This window comes from Aythya ferina (genome assembly GCF_964211825.1).
Source record: "Aythya ferina genome assembly, chromosome: 2".
Lineage (NCBI taxonomy): Eukaryota > Metazoa > Chordata > Aves > Anseriformes > Anatidae > Aythya > Aythya ferina.
Window position 1 is genome coordinate 90,633,427 of NC_140297.1, and position 24,324 is coordinate 90,657,750.

The window sequence follows — 24,324 nt, forward strand, 5'->3', positions numbered from 1 at the left end:
TGTTGAACAGACAGAGATTTGCAAGGAACTGTATTCTTTTCACTGTAATAATTAAAAACATAGATAAGATTTGCTGATGCTGGGAAACATGCATACTTCTTAGTAGATACTCTCTGACTATGGTACTGATACATCCCATCTTTTACCCTAGGGAAGCTCAAAGCACACCTCTTGTTATGCATTCATTACAGAATTTTAATGAATTACTCTTTTACTTTGCATGTCATTTGTCTAGTCAATGTTGCTTTCCTGTGCATTGTAAACACATTTCTCTTGTTCTTGGCAAAAAAAGAACTTTGTTATTTCTGATGCAATACACATGTATGTTTTTCTCTGAGTCCTTTTGTTGATACCCTATCACCATAATGACAGAAGTCCCTGTAGATCACTAAATTTAGCGACATTGAACTAAAATTTGTATGAAAGCAATTGCAGACTTGTTACTCACACAGTTTATTCTCCCTTGAATGGAGTTTTGGTTATACTGGCTAATTACATTGTTGACATACTACAGTCTTTTTAACACAGATTTATTAAGGAACATAATATTTATTTCACTATCTTCACTTTCTTCACCCTTTCACCTCGGGAGGAAGAACCCCGGGTACAAGGACTTGCTGGGGTCCACCCATCTGGAAAGTAGGCCTGCTCTCATTATGAAGACATCTGTCCTCCTCAAAAAACACTAAACCCTGCTCCCTAGGATATGGCCAAACATTGCTCATTTTGGGGAAGAAGATAATATTTTTTCTTCTCTCTCTGTGCTTCTGTGCAACCTTTGACTGTTTTTTTCTCTCTTTCTCTTCCCTTTAATTAAATTATCCTTATCTCAACCAGTGAGCATTTTTTTCTTTCCAATGTACTTTCTTCTCCCCCTCATCTGAGGAGGAAGGAGATTGAAAGACCAGTAGTGGTGGAATTTGTCTGCACAGCATGGTAAAAACACCACAGTTCTTTTTGGCATCCAATGTGTGGCCCAAAGGCCTCAAGATGTTGACAGATTTGATTGCAGTGTGGAATGTGCTAGACCAAATTTATAGATGTTCTAAACCACAACATCAGTACAAGAGAGATATGGATATACTGGAGAGGGTCCAAGGAAGGGTCATGGAAATGATGAAGGGACTGGAGCATCTCTATGGGACTGGCTGAGAGAGCTGGGACTGTTCATCCTAGAAGAAAAAAAAAAAAAAGGAGGCTCGGAGACGATCTCATCAGTATATGTGAATTCCTGAAGGGAAGAAGCAGCAAGGACAGAGCCAGAGACAATGAGCAGAAACTGGAACATAGAAGATTCCCTCTGAACATCAGGAAGCACTTCTTTACTGTGCAGGTGATGGAGCACTGGCACACAAGTTGCTCAGAGAGTTGTGGAGTGTCCTTCCTCTAACAATTTCAAAAGCTGCCTAGACATGGTCCTGGTAACCTGCTCACAAAGGGGGTTGCACCAGGTGGCTTCCAGGGGTCCCTGCTAACCTCAGTCATTCTGTGACTCCATGATATTTTAAGAATAAAATGTGTGAAGATGGCCAGCATTATATTATAGCTAATAATTTATTTTTCTTTCCTGTGAATTGACCAGAGAGAACCAAGTGCAAAAACAGCCTGCTAAACAGCCTGGATCTATTTGGCCTGGATCTCACTGAAGGCATTTCTAGACATATTTCTGCTTTTCTTAACAGTGAAATAAGATTCAGAATTTACTTAATTTTCTGGGGGAAAAAAAAAAAAAAAAAAAAGAGAGAGAGAGAAAAAGAAGAAGAAAGAAAAATTCCCTCTATGCTCTCTTCAGACTCTTCTCTGATATCCCTTCTGTTCAGAAACTCTAGGTCATCTAATCACGGACTACAAAGAATACATTTGTTCCAATCTCCAAACATACAATTAAAAGGTGAAAAAAAAACAAAAAAAAACAAAAAACAGATCTTAGAAACTAAACTCTGGGTTTAAATCTTCTAAACACCCATAATATATTTGTTGAAATAAAAGCAGGATTTCACTCTTTTTCATTCTGCTTCAAACTACTGACAACTAAAATTAGTTTAAAACATCATACGAGACAGGTCATTCAGCAAAAGAGAAAGGTTATATACAGCAAATACATTTTTCACAAGGAACATATGCTTCTATAGTCACAGAGTACAGAACATGTACAGACAGGTAATAATTTGCTTATTAATGTTTTTGGCTAATAACATTTTGACAAAAATAAATTTGGCTCTCTTAATTGCAAATGTTTCAGTCCATATGCAACAGCATTGCCAGGTGGAGCCCCAAAGCCTGTGAATCATTAAGAAAAATGTATGTGACAAACCTTCTGAAGTAAAAAGGGCCTTTCATGAAATATTTAGTCAATATGGGCCATATGGAAGAACTTTAAAAAACATATTGCACAACAAACTATGGTGTTGTATGGAGTTCTTTGTTCCTCTCTAAAAGTAAAAAGACTTAAATGGACAGAAATGATGCAACTGTTCTTTGTTTTCCAGGCAAACAAAATACTTGTAAAAGAACTCTGTAAAAAAATCTGTATGGAGATCAAGAACTGATGGTAAATCAGTCGATGTAATTATACTTTTAAGTTATTGAGTTTTTCCCCCAGTTCGTTTCCCAGAATCCTTTTTTTTCTCATTTCTTCTTCTATTTTTATGAACAATTATCATTTTTCAGGAAAAGGAGAACAATCAACACGCAGTGCAGATTGTCCTCAATGCACAGTGCAGATTGTCTCTGTTGTTATAAATGACAGTCATTTTATGTTACAAAAACTGTTGCCAATAAATTGATATTACTGAACAGAACAGTAGGAATTTTTACCACAGATTCCAATAACAAAAATATGGTCCATAAATGATCTAATGATCCCGGAAAATATATTCTGAGGAGTCTATCTGAACCAACAGCCAAGAAGCCATAGTGAAATCTGGTTTATAATGTTAGAACAACATTAAACTGATGAAAGAATCCTCAACAAAATACTTGCAAACATTGTCATCAATGAGATTCACATGAGCAAACCCCAACCTCATTTCTCAGCTTGAGTTATTTCAAGTAGATAATTTTAACATTATAAAAGTGAACAAAATAGAAGCAAGTACTTTTTTTTTTTTTTATGTATAACTTTTTTCTAGACAGAAGCATACTTCGTAAGGAAGCCCATAAAGTATGAGAGGTGATTCACAACAGTTACAGAAGTAAAAATCTGACAAAATTCCTATTGCAGATTGGGTTTCCTTTTTAATATTTCATCTTTATAGCTATTCTTACTCCATCCACAGCACATTAACTGTCATTTCTTACAATCTGCCTTAAGCACTTTAATCATCAGGCACTTTTCGTTATTCTTATCCTCATGCTACTTACTAGCCATGAACAGAGTTGAACAACTAGAATTTCTAAGTTCCAGTGCTTCATATTTTGTCTTAAATGAAATGCCTCAGATCACACTGGTTCCATAGGTACCGTGACTAAGTTTTAGAGCAAGAGAAGTTAGCAAATCAGGAAAAAAAATCTCCAGTCCATTAGAATATTGCTGTAAACTCCACTGCCTTCCCAGGGAATGATTTAAGCTATCAAAAAATCTCAATTTCCAGTGTGTTTACTGAATCATAAAACCTGCAAGTGACACTCCAAAGTAAGAAGTACTGAAGAGAGCCCAAGGCTGCCACTGGAAATACCACCTGTACAGGGTGCAGGAATGAAAACACAAAATTCAATCACTTTATCATCAGCAAACCTAGGATAAGTTAAATGTGAAGGCACATTTTTATTTCATTAGAGAAGTATTGAAATGGCAATGCTGCCACAAAAGATAAACAATCTATGTTTGCTTCACTTTTGTGAAAATGGAGTGTTCTACTACAACAGAGATGTCAAAACAAATAATCATCAGTACTAAAATACCATTTTACATTTTCATAACTGTTCATAAATCAACATTTCTGAAGACAGAACCTAGCACATACTCAGGAGCTAATGATAATTTAAAAAAAAAAAAAAAACTAATCTGTAAATATTTCTATATGTATCCACACACGAATAGTCTTAGAACATGCCAGTCTTTTAAAAGCAGCAGTAGATTTACATTATAGATAGCAATAGTTTTTAAAGTGATGTCCCTCCTCTTAACAGTATGAGAGAAAAAGGACAGTGTAAAGTCCACAAGAGCAAGTGGTAGCATTGACTTCCACGAATAAAAACAATAACAGATTACTGGTTTTCCATCTAAGCATGAGAAAACTAGCCAAGACAGATGCTACTAGTGTAAAATAAATAAATAAATAATAAAAATACTTTAAAAAATAATCATAATAAAACTTCATATCTACACCTGTTTCCTATCAGGCTTCTTTTATGTTTGGCCCTGGGTGCTAGGCTTTTAGGTTGGATTTTCATCAGGTTTTGGGAAGCAGGTGTTGAATAAAAGAGTATAAAAAAACAGGATAGTTCATTAACAAGCCGTTTCCTTACTTATGAGTAGGGAGACTACAGGCTTAATAATAATAATAATAATAATAATAATAATAATAATACAGTTTGTCACTTTCACTTAAACCATTCCTTCAGAACGTTACACCTCCAATGAATGCTCAAGAAGTACAATTTTATAAGGAGCTAACACATTTTTTCACATCAAAAAGGTGTTTAGAATGGAAACCTTTTCAGTTTGAATATTAGATACAAGAATGTAGCTATTTATAAATAGTAAAAGTTGACTGTTTTATTTATAAAGCAAGTTCCTACAGCTAGAAGAAAGTCACAGAAATTCTGTTATGTAACTCCAGCTTAGTAAGTATCTACTGTGTAGGCAACCACAAACAAAGATTCCCACTCCAAGCACAATTAGATTCTGCAGAAAAGTGGCCAAGGGATGGATGTCTGGAAACAGGTATGACAGTTTCTAGTGTAAATTCAAGGGATTTGAGTCTGGCCTTTAAAGACCCGTGATGTAGCCTCACTATCAAGTAGACAGGATTGTGTTTTATGCAGTTAATGAATTTGGACAGTTGGTACTTCAAAGCATTCTCTCATGCCTAAGTATTTCTTCCACCTAGTGACAAAGTTATTACAGACATTAGAGCCATGCATTAATGAAGACATTATTGCCTGATAACACACAGCCATTAACAAGTTTTAGTGCTAATTACCTGTGTCATTAGAAAACAATAGCCTACAGCCATGAGGCTTTACAGGAAAATATCAGCAAAAATGGCTATCATCTTGTGTGAAGCACACAACAAATGGAAAAGTTTTACAGAATTTCACAGGGTTTCAGCCCTACGATAGGACTTCAACAGCAGCTATTTTACAGGCTGTAGAAATAAATGGAGAATAACATACCACCTTGCTACAGTATTTTACAGATTAGTTTATAGACTTACCTAAAGGGACTAAGCTTTACATTTTATTCACAATCATAACTCAAGGCTGAGAGACCTGGGACTTTTTAGCCCAAAGAAGAGAAAGCTCAGAGGGATCTTACCAATGTTTATAAATACCTGCAATGAAGATGGAGCCCATCTCTGTTCAGTGGTGCCCAGTGACAGGACAAGAGACAAGGGGCACAAACTGGAACACAAGAGGTTCCATGTAAACATCAGGAAGCACTTCTGTACTGTGCAGGTGATGGAGCACTGGCACAGTGTGCTCAGAGATGCTGTGGCATCTCCCTCCTTGGAGATCTTCTGAGTCATTTCAATCTCTCAATCTTCCTTCATTTATTTTCTTAGTTATCTCTGCAATCTCCAAGCAACCCTATGATTTTTGCAAACAATCTGAATGTGTTTCCCTGAGATTCTTCCAGAGATGCTGCAATTTTAAGCCTAAAGGACTTCAGGACACATACAAACACTTGGGAAAGTTTATTAAAGAGCCCTAATCCACAAGGTAAGGATCAAATTTTATCAAAAAGGATTTTGATTAAATGTTAAACATTCAGAAGAGTTTAGATCGTACATGGATGCATCACATATGACAGAATAAAAATAATTTTTTGTTTGTTTGTTTTTATTCCAGTTATTTTACTCTTTGTTACTTGACAAAAAACAGTTTCACTGACAATGAAAATCTCATTGTTTCACTAAATTAAAATGGCTTTTAGGGAAGAGCTAACAGTAATCATCCTACTGCTTAGTGCTTTAAACAGCAACAACAACAACAACAAAAATCTATTAAAATGATCAGTAATAATGGCTCTCTTGGGTTCTTATTGCTTATTGCCCCAGTGGTCTATTCAACTTCATGGAACAAACCTACTTTACTTGCTAATCCAGCTTGGCACTGCAAAATACCACAAACCTTCCTTTCCAGATCTCATAGAGCTTTGAGTTTCTTTTCTCATCTCCCTTCCATTTGAAGCTGCTTTGGCCTTGTCACCTCTCTCTCAATTACTGCTTTGACTACACTTTTTTAATGTTTAGCTCATTATTTTCAAGCTAGACCTTCTCTGCCACATAGCTAAGCCCAATGGACAGGCTCCTTTTTCCAGAAGAAATCTTTATTCCAAACACACCAGAAGTCAACAACCATCATGACTACTAATACAACATCATGGTTGCATTGTAGAATTCAGATCCCCCCATTAAACCTGAGGTGGTTCACATTGCTTGCTGAGACAGTAGTGTATGTGAAATTATACATGATAGACTATAATGTAAATGGCTGATCTGGGCTTTGATATGGACCACATCCATAACATTTCACAACACAAGATCAGATCTGTTTCTTGAAAAAAACAGATCCCAGACACACACCTTTTTATCATGAAGCAAGTCAAAGCTTCATGTTTAATGCACTAAACCTTCATAATAGAACAACCATTAAAAAGAATGAAAAAAATACCCTTTTCTGAGTAAGATTTAAAATTTTATAAGGCTAACTAAGGTACCTGAGCAGGAAAAACATAAAAAATAAAAATTCTTCCATTGAGATGAATGAGCAAGTAAAAGAAATTTAAAAATATATTTTCTAACCATAAAGCTATCACTTCTCATTATTTTGCAATCTGAAAGCAGTCTGTTATAAAATTTTAAGCATCTTCTTCTGTAAATTTTTACAGTTTCGATAATGTATTGAGAAGTGGTCTTTTAAAAAGATTTTCCTTTACATTTTACTTGTTCTTTAACATTAATCCAGCTGTTTTGCTTACTAGAAGATGAGTTTGGAGCTCCACCTACAGGTACAAATACAAATCTTTCCTTGACAAACGACAGGCCAAGTAACCCAAGTTGCCCCTTAAGCAAAAGTGAAAGGGGGACAAGTTTATTGATTGCATTGAAAACAAAGCACAGAAAGAGAAGAGTACAGAAACTTCAGACCCAGAAGCAGTATAGCTCTGCTTCTACCATACTCCACTTGAGCTAATTACACCTCCAGGGTAGTTGTCTTGAGTTCAGTGCTGCAGCCAGATGGCCTGGCTTTGTGCACTATGAGAATGCTTGATCAGAGCAACCTGTCTTGAGTATCTCTCTACAGAATCCCACTGCAGCCCAGCAACATCCTCAGACATTTCCAAAAAGCAGGAGAATAAATGAGACTTCATTTTGCCTCTACACTGCAGTTATCTTCTGAGGTTTTATAACCCAGTAAGCCCAAAGAGTCATATTACAATGTGTAATTTTACCTAAATGCTAAGCCTAGATCAATTTCAGTGGAGACTGGAACATGTCAATGGCTCTGCTGTTTAGGTGCCACAGAATTCACCATTACAGTTTTGCTATTTGATCAAATATCTGCTTTGTAGGCCCTCAAATTAAATCATACGTATTTGTACTCAATGTATATTCTTACTGCTCCTGCAACAAGCCTGCTGCACCACTCAGCTTAGTGTCATATGCAACCTTTCTGAGGGTGCACTCAATCCATCATCTATGTCACTGATAAAGATATTAAACAGCAACAGTCCCAGGACAGACCCCTGAGGGACAACACTCATCACTGGCTTCCACCTGGAAATAGAGCCATCGACCACAACACTTGGGCTGCAGCTGTGCAGCCAATTCCTTATCCACTGAACACTCGACCCTTCAAATCCATCTCTCTCCAACTTAGAGATGAGGACGTATGGGTCCATGCCAAAGGCCTTACAAACGTCCAGGTAGATGATGTTGGTTGGTCTTCCCTTGTCAACTGATGCAGTCACTCTGTCATAGAAGGCCACCAGATTGGTCAGGCATGATTTGACTTTGGTGAAGGCATGCAGGCTGTCTCAGATCACCTCTTTGATTTGCATGTGCCTTGACATTGCTTCCAGGAGGATCTGTTCCATGATCTTCCCAGGCACAGATGTGAGGTTCACCAGCCTATAGTTCCCCAGGTCTTCCTTCCTACCCTTTTTAAAAATGGGTGTGATATTTCCCCTTTTCCAGTCACTGGGGACTTCATCTGACTGCCTGGACTTTTCAAATATGATGAAGAGTGGCTTGGCAACTACATCAGACAATTCCTTCAGGATCCTGGGATGCATGTCCTTGGGCCCCATAGATTTATACCTGTTCAGTTTCATCAGGCGGTCTTGAACCTACTCTTTTCTTACAGTGGGTGGGACTTTGCTCCTCCAGCCCCTATCGAGAGGTTCAGGGACTCAAGACACATGGGGAGCCTGAGTGAAAACTGAGGCAAAGTTGTTAAGTACCTCAGCCTTCTCTCTGTTGTTATCAGTTCTTCTTTCTTCTGTATCAGAGGGGGTATCGTTTTCCTTGGCCTTTCTTTTCCAAGCAGTATACCTCTAGAATCCCTTCCTGATATTCTTTGCATCCCTGGCCAAGCTCAGTTCCATTTGTGCCTTGGCTTTCCTCATCCTATCCCTGCATATCCAAAGAGCATCTCTGCACTCCTCCCAGGCTACATGTCCCTGCTTCCATTGCCTGTGCTTTTCCTTTTCACACCTCAGTTTGAACAGCAGGTCCTTGCTCAGCCATGTTGGTTTCTTGTTTTTCCTTCTTGATTTCTTGCACATGGGGATGGAGAGCTCTTGCTCTTTAAGAAAAGTGTCCTTAAAGAGTTGCCACCTCTGATCGGTTCCTCTGTCCCTAAAGACAGTGTTCCAGGAGATCTCATCCATCCACTAGTTCTTTAAATAGATGGAACTTTGCTCTTCTAAAGCTCAGGGTCCTGACTTGGCTCTTTGCCCATGTTCCTCAAGATCACAAACTCAACACTGGCATGGTCACTGCAGCCTAGAGTGCCTCCAATCTTAACCTCTTTAATGAGTTCATCTGCATTGCTGGGCACCAGGTCCAGTTACACTTCTCCTCTGGTTGGTTTGTCTACGACCTGGACCAGGACGTTATCCTTGATGGAGTCACCTGTCTTGTTTATAGACTGCTGTGCTACTTTCCCAGCAGACATTTGGGTGGTTAAAACCCACCTGAGTGCCTGTGAGCATAATACTTCTTGTAGCTGAAGCAGGAGGGCCTTGTCAGCTGGCTTTCCTTGATCACGTGGCCTGTACTAGACCCCAACCACAAAGTGTCCTTCATTGGTCTGGTCCTTAATTTTTATCCACAAGCTCTCAACCAGTCCATACCTGTTTCTCCAAGGCAGCTCTTTGCAATCAATGCATTCCTTAACATAGAGGGCAACATCCCTGCCCCTCCCTCCCCATCTCTTCTGAAAAGCTTGTAGCCTTCAATTCTGGTGGTCCAGTTGTGCGATTCATCCCACCATATCTCCATGATAGGAGTTAGGTCATAGTTTCCTAATTGCACCATGGTTTCCAACTCCTCCTGCTTGTTTCCCATGCTACGTGCGTTGGTGTAGAGGCACTTCAGCCAGGCTATTGGCCACATCACCATTTTAAAGAAGCCCTCCCTAATTCCTTCGAAAGGATTCACAGGTATTTCTCATCCTCATCTTTTTCTGTCACTCAAAGGTACATCCTCTTCCCTCACTGAATCTAGCTTAAAGCTCTAATTAGCCCTGCCATCTTGCTGCCCAGACCACTCGTGCCCCACCTGGTCATGTTTGTTCCATCTGGTGCCAAAATGGCTGGTCTCTCAACATAGAACCCCAAACCCTGAGCATGGCACCAGCCACACAGCTAATCATACATCAGATCCATTTGTCTTCTTCTTGTGTCCTGTTCTCCAACTGGAAGGGTAGAGGAGAACACTATCTGCGCTCCCCCTCCCTTCAATATATTTCTGAGGGACATAAAGTCCCTTCTGATATTTCAGTCTCCCCAATGCAACCTCATTTGACCCTACAAAATAGAGTAGGAATGGGTGGTAGTCATCTCTCCCTACCAGGCTTGTTAGCCTCTTTGTGATATCAGGAATGCAGAACCCCAACAAGCAGTAAACCTCTTTAGAGAGATTGTCTGGATGGCAAATAATTTTGTTAACAAAATGCTTATGCAAAGAGCTAGTACAATAACTCTAGTGGAAAATAAACAAAATAGAATAATATCAAACTGGATTTTTATACTATTGGACATTGTTGGTGCGTGTTTCAAAGCTGTGCTGACTTAAATCTAACATTTCATGTTATCCATTGCTTGAACTTTTTGGTGGTGTGCTCATGGTAGTATAATCCTCCAGCCATAGGACCTTTTTCACTAGTACAGCTAACCACTGAGTGGATTTGAAAAACTCTAGCAACTTTAGAGATCTTTGACTTGATATTTTTCATGAAACAGTTATTAACAAAAATATTAACTCTGCTCATGGGCTTGCTAATGAACTGTAATTAGTGAAAAGGCTATGTGGTAGCTAGATGCCACCTGTTTCATGACACATAACAAAAATGGAATATCATTTTATGATTTTATCTTTTTATTATGTTAGTGGGAAAACCATTTTAGAAAAGAAGTCCACAAATACATGAAAAATACCCAGGCATCTTGCTAGTTTCTCTCTACCTAAACATATTTTGTGTACAATTCACAGATATTGAATTCAGTACAGTCATCTAATTCTTCATTTCATGTTCTTTCTTCTGTTAACATATTATGCTTTAGAGCACAGAGTTCCTAAACTTTCAGTTTTTAAAAAGGAGAGAAGTGAACCAAACACTGGGGCCCCCAGCAAAGGAAGGACATGGACGTGTTGAAATGAGTTCAGAGGAGAGCCACAAAGATGATCAAAGATCTGGGGCACCTCTCCTGTGAAGAGAGGCTGAAGGATCTAGGGTTGTTCAGCATGGAGAAGAGAAGGGAGACTTTATAGTGGCCCTCCAGTACCTAAATGGGGGACTACAAGAAAGCTGGAGAGAGACTCTATCAGGGATCACAGTGATAGGGCAAGGGAGAACAGTTTTAAGCTTAAAAAATAAGGGTAGATTTAGATAAGATATAAGGAAGAAATTCTTTGCTAACAGGGAGGTGAGGTACTGGAACAGGTTGCCCAGAGAAGTTGTGGATGCCCCCCATCCCTGGAAGTGTTCAAGGCCAGGTTGGATGGGGCATTGAGCAACTTGGGAGGTGTCCCTGCCCATGGCAGGGGGGTGTAACTCAATACTCTTTGAGGTCCTTTCCAATCCACACCCTTTTATGACTGAATGCAGAGAAGAAAACAGAAAGGATTTGGTTAAACAACCAACAAAACAGTAACAAAACAATGAAAGGATGCTTTTAGTATCAACAGATTGATGCTGACAGCTGAATTTTTAAAAGGTGGAATTTCAAATTGCAGTGGCAGGAGATTAAACAAGAAAAACTCCTCTTCAGCACGTTGAAAATAATCACACCCAGAATCAGTGCTGACTTTTTCAATTCTGTATAAAGCTACAGAAACAGCAAAGTAAAGAGAAAATCTTAGGTACACTATCCTAAAGAAAACATAGTTTTGAGTGAAAAATGTGAAATGGGAAATTTGTTCTCAGTTAACTCATCTCTGTGGAGCTGCTTTAATTTACTTAGCCCAATTAGTGAAGTAGTCATTAAGCTATATTATCCCAGGAACACACCAGTGGGCTTCCAACATTACATAGTTTTAATACCTAAACATTGTTACCAACTAAACAGCACAATGGAACAATGGACTTAGGAGACAAGGAGCATAAGATGTGATGAAAAATGATGGAATCTACGCCAAAAGAGTAAAATTAGAGTCAGAGGAGAATTCTGAACATCAAGTCAGAAAAAAAATGACCAATATATAGAATTGAAGAATATCCTAAAGTGAGAAAAGGCCACAGCAACTGGGTCTACTAAAAGTTAAAATGCAACACTGAAAATCAGAGGACCAACAAAGAACACGGGGGATTGAGGTGGTAAGAGGATGAGTGAAAATTCTTATACCAGCACAACCAAAGGAACACAGAAGAAAATTGCACCCAGAAAAAATAAAATAAAATTCAGTAAGGAAAATACACCAGGAACAAACAGAAAGGAGGGACCGGCAATCAACATCCAACCAGAAGTGCTGTAGGCATTCAGTACAAGAGCAGAAAAAGCAGACATCTGGGACAGGGTGCCAAAGTTGCATTAGAGAAAAAAGGCAGCAGTGGAAATAGGTCATTATATAAATTGAAATTAGACCTGTAATTATCTTTAATATCTAAATTTTAGATTAAATATATTAAAAATTTGGAGGCAAAGCTTCTGCTAGTTACAAAACAAAACCTCTGAAGAAGCTGGTCTTTTTGACTAAGTGATGGATATGAGTCATAGAACTGGAAGTAGCTGGAAGCAGTGAAAGCAGAACATTGCACATTGACGTAACTCCTTGTTTCCAATCTTTGCTGCTTCTTCACATTCAATATACAGTACAGATACTCCTAATTAATTGCAAATTGCTTCCTAACTTACTGCATGCATACATAGCTGACAGATAACTATCAGGATACTTATGTACAGAAAAAAAATTATGCATCTTGGAATCACAGTTGTTTTTTCCTGTTCTAAAATGCAAAGTATTTCCAATTAAGCTTCGGCTGCAGCAACAGATTTAGCGTTCTTCAAACAAGTTGGAAGATTTAGGATCAGCTAAACTGGAACTGTGAATGATATTGAGCCCCTATGTCAGCAAATATCTGAAATCATGATCAAACAGCTTTCCTATTGCAACTATGAAACCTTATTCAAATACCCTAAAGAGTTAACAAATAGACCATAACAATTCTGGAACCAAATTGGAATACTGATACATAAAGTTCTCAATTGTTTCTTTTCATCTTACAAGTTTATTTAAATATTAAATATTTAGACCCTGTGAGGAATTACACATGCACACATTCTCACTATGTGTGGTATTTTACAGATTTCCTTGTAATTGACAACTGTATCTAATTCAACTTGTTTCAAAGTTGAATGACTTCCAAAACAGGCATTCAGCAGTTTTATTTATGAAGGTAATCACATTATACAAAGTACCATTGCTTAAAATATGCTTTATTGTACAGAAGAACATTTTCTTTTGAAATCCGTACAGTCTTCCTACCTGCTGTGCTTCATTACAGAATCCAAAATTATCATGGAAACAAGCAAAAAGCAAGTTTGTCTTTTCATCTGTGCAGAATCTTTCATCAAAAAGTTTCAAAGACTTTTTAGGGAATATTGTGTGGAGGAATGGTTAAGCGAAGTAGGCCATGTGAACATTGCACAGCTAGGAGGCCGCAAGTTAACAAAGTATCGAACACAGCTCAAATGAGCCTGAGAAAGTACGTAAATAAGCCTGAGAAAATACGTGAATGCGGCCTGGGAAGGAATGTAAGTTCTGGGAGGTTTTAGGGAGGTTTCAGGTACAAGAACATGATATCTGTTGGTATGCTGGGAAAGTACTAACTGTGTTATTTTGGTGGGAAACTAGCTGATAGAATAGAGAAATGCACTAACCAATCATGAGCTTAGCTTTTGCAATATGTATGAGCTAATTATATTGAATTAGATAAAAGACGACTGAGCTATCCAATAAATCGAAGTTCACTGATCACTCATATTGAGCGTCTGTGTCTTCCTTCCGTCGCAACAAATGGCGCCCGAACATGGACTAATCTGAACGGGAACAGGGACATGCAATACAGGAACAGGGACTTCGCTGGAGTTGAACCTGCGCTGGAATTGTACCTGCGAGCCACGGTTGGACGGAATACGAGGACCGGTCCTGCAACGCAGCTCAGGAGGTGAAAAGGATTATAAATTGCTGAATCCCTGCATCCGAGGTCTGAAAGGTGAATGGACAAGAAACCTGGAATCCCCACACCCGCAGCTCGGAAAGGGAGTCCTCGCACCCGGGACGAGCCCATAGAGGGTCCCGCCGGAAAGCGCCGCCGAGGTCTTTGCAAAGGCTGCAACGGTACCGACGTATATAAAGGTATGGAGAGACAAGCGGCGTATGATTTGCTCAAATGCTTTTTAGAAAAGCGGAGCATGCAGCTTATAGACTGCAAAAAGGATTTACCAGGATTATTAGCATATGGGGTAGCTAAGGGTTGTTTTATCAATCCTGATACAGTTTTTGAACAAACAGAGTGGCGTAAATTTGGGGACAAATTGTTTGATGAAAATAAGGCTGCTAAAAAATTATTGAAGCCTTGGAGAGCAGTCACTAACGCCTTAGTTATACATCAGGCTGAGCAGAGAGTTACTGCTACCGCTACAGAGCGACTGGGATTGCCGGGAAGTGCTGGAGCTGGGGATTGCCCACTGCCGCCTTCAGTGAGAACGATAACGCTGCCTCAGGGGGCTACGGGGCAATGGGAGCCTCTCCCCCCCTCAGTCACCGCCACGAGCAGCGCTGCACTCGGAGTTCCGCGGAATCGAACGGCAGCCGACCCTCACCGTGTGGCGAGTCGGCACAGAGAAGAGGGACGGACATCAGGACCCTGCAGCCTGTCTGACGTAACCATGGAAGCAGCGGCAGCTGTGCTGCTTCTCTCTGGCATTCTTTTTATAAGAGGTTTACCTTGCAATGAAAAAGGGATACTAACTGGAGTGTTAATAATTGTATGTGTTATTCTTAAATGTCCAGGTATTTTGTGTTGAAAGTATTTGTGTAAGGGTAAGGTTTTAAAAACAAAGTGTTGCAAGTCACTTCAGGAGGAACACAATGAGAGACAATACTTGTTTGTTTGGTTATGATTCTAAATTATATTGGCCGCACATATTGTTTGCTTATCATTCTAAATTATATTCTTGTGGTATGATTGAGGTTGTGGTATGATTGAGAGTGAGATGTGCAAGAGGCCTCTGAGTGTACAATTGTGCTCTGAGTGTGCAAGTGTGCTCTGGGTGTGAGTGTGCTGTGTACTGTGTTAGTGAGAGCCCATTTATTGCCATAGTACAGGCTGAAATCATAGGAAATTAGTACTGGTCAAGCAAAATCATGTTTCACAAGTATGGGGTCATTGTGTGAAGTAGCCACTAGGAGAAACTTAAGGGAACGTACTGTTTAAAACTTTTTGATCAAAAATGTTATAGAGATTTTGAAATGGTGCTGGAAACAGGTACCCAGTGGATCACTGCAAAGTGGACTGAAGCAGCTTTAGAATCTGCACATGCCGAAGACGACCAGGAAGAGGTTCCTGATAATTATTCTGACAATGACGTGGGTTGTGACACCTCGACAACTGTCAAGAACAGCCTTCGATCACCATCAAGTGATTAGATTTAAGTGTGTTACTATTAAGTTGTGTTACTTACTATTAATTGTGTTACCATTAAGTGCTTACAGTAATTGTAGTGTTATTAGGGTTAAGTTGTATAGTTGTGTTATGTTATGTATCCTTTTAGAACATGCTTATTTGGGGTCCCAATAGGGGATCCAAAGGAACTGAGCGAAATGTTAGCACCATATTCTGCCAGTATTACTCTGCTTAATGGATCTTTTTCTGACTGTAGGAACTGCACATGCTTTGACTAACATTAATAAGCTTGCTTGTTGGGCTGTTAAACAATCAAATGTAACAACACAAGTTCTTTCTGAAATGTCGCAAGATATGGAAAGCATAAGACATGCTGTGTTACAAAATAGGGCCGCTATTGATTTCTTGTTATTAGCTCAAGGACATGGGTGTGAAGATGTAGAAGGAATGTGTTGCTTTAATCTCTCTGATCATGGGCAATCAATTCACAATCAATTGAAATGGTTAAGGGATCATACACAAAAAATTACGATACAGAATAATTGGTTTGATGATTGGCTTAAATCTGTCTTTGGAGATGTAGGGGGATGGGTTTTTAACTTAATCAAAGAGGGACTTCGCCTTTTGCTTATAATTGTATTGATTATAATTGCTGCACGGGTAGTCTTTAGCTGCCTATCTAGGAAACTAGAACAACTCACAGAGAAGGTGTTTGTAGCCCAAAATAAAAACGGGGGAATTGTGGAGGAATGGTTAAGCGAAGTAGGCCATGTGAACATTGCACAGCTAGGAGGCCGCAAGTTAACAAAGTATCGAACACAGCTCAAATGAGCCTGAGAAAGTACGTAAATAAGCCTGAGAAAATACGTGAATGCGGCCTGGGAAGGAATGTAAGTTCTGGGAGGTTTTAGGGAGGTTTCAGGTACAAGAACATGATATCTGTTGGTATGCTGGGAAAGTACTAACTGTGTTATTTTGGTGGGAAACTAGCTGATAGAATAGAGAAATGCACTAACCAATCATGAGCTTAGCTTTTGCAATATGTATGAGCTAATTATATTGAATTAGATAAAAGACGACTGAGCTATCCAATAAATCGAAGTTCACTGATCACTCATATTGAGCGTCTGTGTCTTCCTTCCGTCGACAACAAATGTCCTCGCAACAATATTGTTCACTCCTCTTTTCTCCTCCCTTTGCAAATTTCTGATCAGTTCATATACTGATCCTAAATCATGAATGTAACACTAAAGGAATGTGTAGTGTCTGCAAGATATGAAAACTCCACAGCCTACCAATATAAGTAATAGAACTGTAGCAAATCATTCCAGACCATACTGAATAAACACAGCAGACTGAGCCAAAGCATTAACAACTCCATCTGGGCACAACATTGCAATCCAGCTGGGTCTACCAGATGCTCTCCTATGGATTCACTGGAAGCAACATCACTGTTCCTTCAATGGTCAAAGGCAATGCCTTCTTCCTATCTTACCTCTATTCATTTCTCATACAATGAAAGAAATCATCTGAGACCCTTCCATGCAAAGAAGCTATCCTGTACAGGTGAAACATTCTCCCAGACTAGAAGATAGACAATGCAAATTTATCCTGAGTGAGGACTAGATACATCAAATCATCAATCACCAAATACCTGTTCCACTGAGAGGAACCATCACCAAGGAACGGGAAAGGATACGAGGCATCTGACTTGATGCCAAAATGCTGGAAGGCTGTGGATACGTACTTTTTTCTCTTATTATGATTTGCTGTTGTGCTTTTCTTTTCAAGATCTAGAAAGAACCCTGCACCCCCTCTACACAGAAGAGCAAGTAGCTAAGAAAAAGCAGAACGGTACTCAAAACATCAAGCCCACTACCCAACTTCTTAAAGAACTTTCTGCTGAACATCTTGTCAACATAAGAAATCCTGCATTAAGTGCATGTGTAGAAACTATAAACCTATCTCTTCCCAAGCATTCCTCAAAAAACTCTTTCCAGAAATTACTAATTAGAGACCTACTGTTTCAGGTTGGTGATGCCTTCTGATACTCCCAAGTCAGGAAAATAAAGCAAAGGTATCATACCAGCCTCTGGGAGATCAACAAGTTGCCATTGAGCCCATGGGGCAGGCTGTACATGAAGTATTTCGTCCTGCACGAGCCAGCTATACTCACTTCTGAGCAAAGCAGCAGCCATCAGATTGCCACAGGGCTCAATTATACTGATGAAGTAACCCCACAACCCATTTCAGCTGAGGTTCCTGTTCCTGCATCTCTTGCACTGCACATGCACAGCACTATTCTTGGGCAATGCTCTGCATCAAACTACTTATTTTCTAGCTTTCTTCCTCATTGCAATTCTCCAGGGACAGGTCACACCAGGGGCTGCTCCCTTCAGGCAAGACAGATGATATCATTACAGATTTGGCATTCTGCTCCCTTTACACAGTCCTCCAGAACTGACCTACCACTTCAAGCATCACTCTCTGGGACAGCTGTCTCTACCAGGGTAGACTTAATCAGGTTGCACTGTTCAGAATACAACCACTTAGCTTAAAGACTGTTGACAAGCAGTTGTAAAAATATGTAAAAGTTGTCTTGAACTATGCTTACAAATACTGCTGTTTTGCTTTCTGTTTTTGATATTCTTCAGGTTGCCTCTTTTTGTTTTGGTTTGGTTTGGTTTTGTGCCTCATATCTGTACCAATATTTTTCAGGACCTCCTCTGAATCTTACCAACTTCTTGGCTTTAGCAACAGCTAGTGGCAATTAATTTGTTTGTGCAACATTACCTAAGGCCTTACTCCATGAGCTGTATTTCCTTTTAACATTTCGAACATCATCATCCTTTGATGTTTCACTATAAAATCATCAACAAAGGCTTTTCTTTGTTATTGGGTTCAGTCTCTCACCTTCTGTTCTCAGAGGTCCACAGGAGCTTTAAGAGTGATTAACTTAATTCTTTCGTCTGCACAGTATTCCTTTTATCATTTTCTGTTGATAATATGGGTCCTCTTTCCACTTTTAAGAGGTGGAAATTAAACCTTATTTGAACCTCCAAGGGATTTTTTTTTTTTTGGGGGGGGGGGGGGGGGGCAGACTACCTCTGAGAAGTCTGAGACTTTCCTAATTTCCCTTAATCTTCAAACACTCTGCTCTTCTATCTACAGCTGGAGAAGTAGCTCTTCTAATCAACTGCCCAACTGAAAGCTATTCTAGCACAAGATTTACATTTTCCATTGCCCTGGATCATCTTTAATGCATCCACTTTCTTAATCTCCTTTCTAAAATAGGTGAGCCTATTCTCATTCATATCCTTTAACAAGGATAATTAAGTCTTAAATGATTTCCACCACTTCCTCCAGTGGTATTTAGTAGCATGAAGGGAGGTGCAAAATGTATTCCAGATGAAATTACATTTATACTTTTAGAAAGGAATAATATTTTCCTTTCTGGCTTATCTGTCTATCACTGTATTCTACCTCTTTTTTTTTTTTCTTTTTTCTTTTTTCTTTTTTCTTTTTTTTTTTTTTTTTTTTTTCTATGTCAGGATTCTGTTGCTTTTTTTGACTGCATATGAGCAAAAGTCCTTTGCAAACTGTCCATGTTGATGCTCAGGTCCTTCAGCTGACACTGTTCATTTACCACAGCACAGGAAAGGATATGGATCATTTGCATATTTTTCTCCTTCTTCTTCCTTCCCCTTCTTTCCTTCCGCTTTGTTCCTTCTCCAGTATATTATTTTGCATTTATCAATATTTTGAGCTAAAAGTTCTGTGGCACCTCCATTTCAACACTTTCCACATACATATAATGACAGGGTAGACAGTCACTACATGACCACAGGGCAAGGCAACATCTTGGTAAGTACACATTAGCTTTATAATTGTGAGCTAACTATATAGAGATGCTGAAGTATTTCACATGCTAATTGTACTAAATTATCATATGATTACACAGGTAAATTGACATCTGCAAAGTTCTCTGAATACCAGGCAAACCCAGCAGCAACATATTGTAAAAAATCACATTTTATCAGCGTGAAGCACATTCCCACTGGTCTGTTATTCAGTTGTTGCTCTCGATCAAGCTCTCAGTATTATTTGGCATGATTCAGGTGCTTATATCTGTCAATATTGCTATATTACCTCATTCTGAAAGCTGAAAAATTAGTATACCCCTAAATATGTAAAATAGGGTAATAATTTAAAGTAATTACGCTCTGCTTATATATCACCAAGAAACTATTGAACTAACTGAACTCAGATTTCCAAACATACATTCATCTCCTTATTCACTTCAATTTGTCCCTCCTATATTCCACTGCTTATCACTTTCTCTTTGTAAGTTACAGCTATTATGTTATTTTACATATACTATCTTCTATGTTACAAAAATTATGCATAACAGCTTTTATCTGAGAGATATTTAATCACAACATTTTGTACTCTGCATAAGAGAGTTTGTGACAAGGTCTCAGAGAACTTTAGAGATGTCAGCAATGATTTCTAGCTTTTTTTCCTCAACAAACTGTGAAATACAAGATAAAAAAAAAAAAAAAAAGGAAGTTTAAAAATTATACTATCAGCTACCAATTCTGCCCAGGAGTCCATCAGCTGAGACTCAGCTCAAATATCCATGGAACTCAAAGGGACTTTCTGTGGGGGCAAGACAGAATGCCAAGAGGTGCTGGAGAGGTAAATAAGCATTCAAGGGGAATAAGGAAGAAAATTAGATTTCTCCTTCAAGCACAGTCCCGGATGCCCTCAATCTTGAAACAACTCTTTATACAGTGAAGCCTTACAAGCTGAAGTTCATCGGGATCTAATCTTCACCTTGCTGCTAAGGGGGGACAAAATATATGGTATTGAAGAGTATGACTGAAGAGTGAAGGATATGCCTATAGAGTGAAGAATATGTCTGATTCTAGGAGCTCAATTTAAATAAGACATAGTCAAAAACTGGAATATCTAAATCGGTCTAGTTGCTGATTCCACAGCTGGTTAAAAAGTTACATTGTTAGTGTAGCTCGGCTTGGAGATTTAATTAAAAATAATGCAAAACACCGAAACCAGCCACCTTTTCTAAAATGCTCTCTTTTTTTCATATGGAGTGATAACTTAGCAAATAGCTCATTGTCTTTTTCTCTTTGGTAACGGTGAGTTTAAATAAAACCCACATCAAATAGCTTTTGTTTGTTTGTTTTTACACATTTTATACAACATTCTGTTTAGTCTTCACCAAATACAATATCTAAGAAAAGCAAAGCTGATACATTTAATTTGCAATAACTGATTAAAGAATCTCTTGAAAAACATCCATTCACCCTTGTCTTCTGCCATCCCAAACTCCCAGTATATCCATGCTGATATATTCTCAACACACAATTTGTGTCTCAGCTCCACCTTCAAATCTACCACTTGCTTTTGACCTCTTCTTAGGATTCATGAACTTGATTAAGAAAAATTTTTCCCATATGTTTTTTGTGACCAGTATCACCCAGTGTTTCTAAAGGAAGTGTCCTAGGTTAGCCTTTGCCAGCAGCTGAACTCCCACTCAGACACTTGCTCACTCTCACCATTATGTCTTCCCACAGCGGCCACCCTTGCAGCCCCCACTCTGATGCTACCAAAAACTTGATATCTATACCCAATACAGTAAGATACATTTCATTCCAAAACCAGTAGTTCCAAGTTCCCTGTACTCCATACCAAGGACTTTTAATAAAACACATATACACACACAGGAAACACAATCTTAAGTGAAAACAATGAGAAGTTTTTCCAGTTTCCCCAAAGGAAAATGCTAGCATTAAACAGTTTAAAATTGGACTAAACATCATTGTTGCCTCAGGATGGATAGCTTGTTTTTCAAAGCCAGACCTGACTGTTGCTGTAGTCTTGCAGCAACTTTTTTGGCAGAAATGTGCATCTCAACCAACATACCAATGAGAAAGGTAAGAAATTTAGGTCTGCTCTGGTAACTGAAACATGCCATCACTGAGACAAACTGCACTCACAAGGGAGCTTTCCTCATGCTGTCATCATAATATCCTTGCTGCCATAGGAGAAATTCAAAGTGATGCTGATCTGCTTCCGGCAACCTTTAATGACCAAGTATGTATTCTGTTGTGCTTCCTAATTCACTGAAAAATACTGTAATACTTAACTTCATTTCGGATAGATGCAACTTTGTTATAACCTTGATGTAGCTTCACATGAAAGAGTAATATTATACCATATCTTTAGCAATAAACAACGAGTTGCAGGGAGTGAGACTATGAAATCTGGACAGTAGAAAAGAACTGCTTTTAGTTAGCCATGGTCCCACTGTAACTCCAAGCTATATTATAAACTGAAGTGAACCAAAGGAAGTAAAAATTACATACTGTCAGATTCAGTGCTCAGGGATGTTGGGTTCCCAGAAATACACTTCAAATGCTAACTCTTCGGAAGCAGGCATTACTGCAAAAGACATTTTCAGGTTGGGTATCTGGCAGGTAGCTTCTTTTAGCAGGATGCACTTCTGGTGCGTCTAGAACACTAGTGGGTTTCTACTGCCTGGCCATGCAAGGACCAATCCTGAAATACCACCTGTCTGGATTAAATGACCTTAGAAGTTCTTCATCTGTAGTTCTTACTTTGTGAATAGATGCTGCAAATGAAAGTGACTGAGGGATGAATAAAATGCCTTTATTTTCTAATGGTAATTTTAAGAGAATTGCCTATGCTCATAACTGACAAAAAATGTTTTCAATCTGTTGAACAGGTATTTGTTGAGATGGTTCTATAAACAGTTTAAATGATCCCGTAGGTAACTGCCCATATGGTTTTCTGTATTTCTTTGCTGGCCAGTATTAGAAACAAATAAAGTAGCACATGCTATGGTATTCTGAGCTTGTCTATTTGCCTCATTCTTGATATGCATTCCTATTATTTTTTGTCCTTCACCTTTAGCAACACAAAGACATTAATATTCAATTACCTTGATGGGTATTTTACATTTACGGTTTTTAGCACAACATATCACTTTAACAAACCAGTCTACTAACTAATTCTATAATATCATTAACCTTAGTACTATGCATCTGTGAATATATTCCATGGGGACTTAAGTCCAAGTTCCTACTTATTAGGGAAACGATTCTGTTACTTCTTCCCTTTGGTAAATGGAGCTCATTTAATGTCATCTATCCATACTAATGTATATTGAGAACTAGATAATGTCTTACAGCTTACACTACACAGCTGTATTACCCTAGTTGAATTCAATAGAAGTACAGGAGAATGAATATGACTTTTTCTGTGGCAAGCATTAAATCAGAAATCTTTATCTCCATGAATCCATATACTTTACTTCTCAAACATGATTGAAACTAAATTTTACTCATTCCAAACAAATTCCTTGTATTTACATTCATAAGAAAGATCCCACCTTAAAAAAGTAAGTTCCATTAGGACAACTGTAAAATGACAGCCTGATTTGTAACAAAATTATTTTGTACCAGAATAACAGAAGATTTATGACTTATTTTGTGAAGGGAAAACTGAACAACATTCTCAGTATAATTTAAACAAAACTGATATTCAGCATCAAATGTTAAATACCCTGTATAGATCATTAATATCATTTACTGTTCAGATTCTAGCAGCGCATAATGCTTAGAACCATAAGCTAGCTTTCTCCCTTTTTTTTTACTTTTTTTTAAGAAACAAAAAGGCATTTTTTTTTCATCTGTATTCTTCAGTGTCAGTGAACAGGGCCACCTACAACCATTTCAGGCCTCTTAAAAATATAGTCTAGAGACATTTCTGGGACACCGCTGTTGTACAATGTGAGCAAACAACAGCAAAACAGCCAAAGGGAAAAGAAAATAACCATTCTACCATCTTATTTCCTTTAGGACCTCTTGCATTCTCACTTTTGCAGAACTGCAGCAAGACTACCCACAAATCATCCTCCTTTCGTCTCCACATAACATGTCCCTAACTTGTCCCTTCACAATAGCCTTAGCAACAGGAAACTACAAAATAGTCCTCTGTGCAACAATCTCTAACAGCAACATCTCTTCTTGATGTGATACAGCTGGGGGAGGAAAGCATCTTGTAAATGCTACCCTGGACAAGTCATAAACATCTTACTGTCTACTTTATATACGCGCAAAATAATAAAATCCCACCACCTTCTAACATCAGAGGCAAAATGCACATCAACTTGCAGAGCCAGGCATTCACCCAGCAGCAACAGCCACCACCAATATGTTCAGTGCAACTGATTTAGATCTTTCAATGTGCTACTTCATTTTTTAAATCTCTGTTGCTTTGATTTTAGAATTACATCTTCAAGAAAGTTCATTATTTTAAAAGAATTGAATTTTATGATACAGTTCTTTGAAAACAGTTAATCAGTCTTCGATGGTTATTTAAGATTAAATGATTATTGCACATACTTTTCATTTCAGTCTTACCTTTCTCTAAAAATCTGTTGATCAGTGTTAGTTACAGGTACCGCAAAGAGGGAACATGCATGAATGTAGAAAAAAAAAATAAGGACAGAGGCAAATGGTACGCAATGTCCCCATTAAAAATATTTGCAATTCAATGACAAATAAATCTTCGTTTAGAAAAGAGCATGCACTTATGCTAGGCGTTGAAAGAACAAAGGGAGTAGCATTTCATAATCTCAGTAGTGCAACATGAAATGCTGAATATAGTCTTCTGTAGCAGTCACAATAAGACCCGACAAGATGTTATTTTTACCCTTGATAGCTGGAAAGAATCCTGTGCCTCCAAATAGCTGGT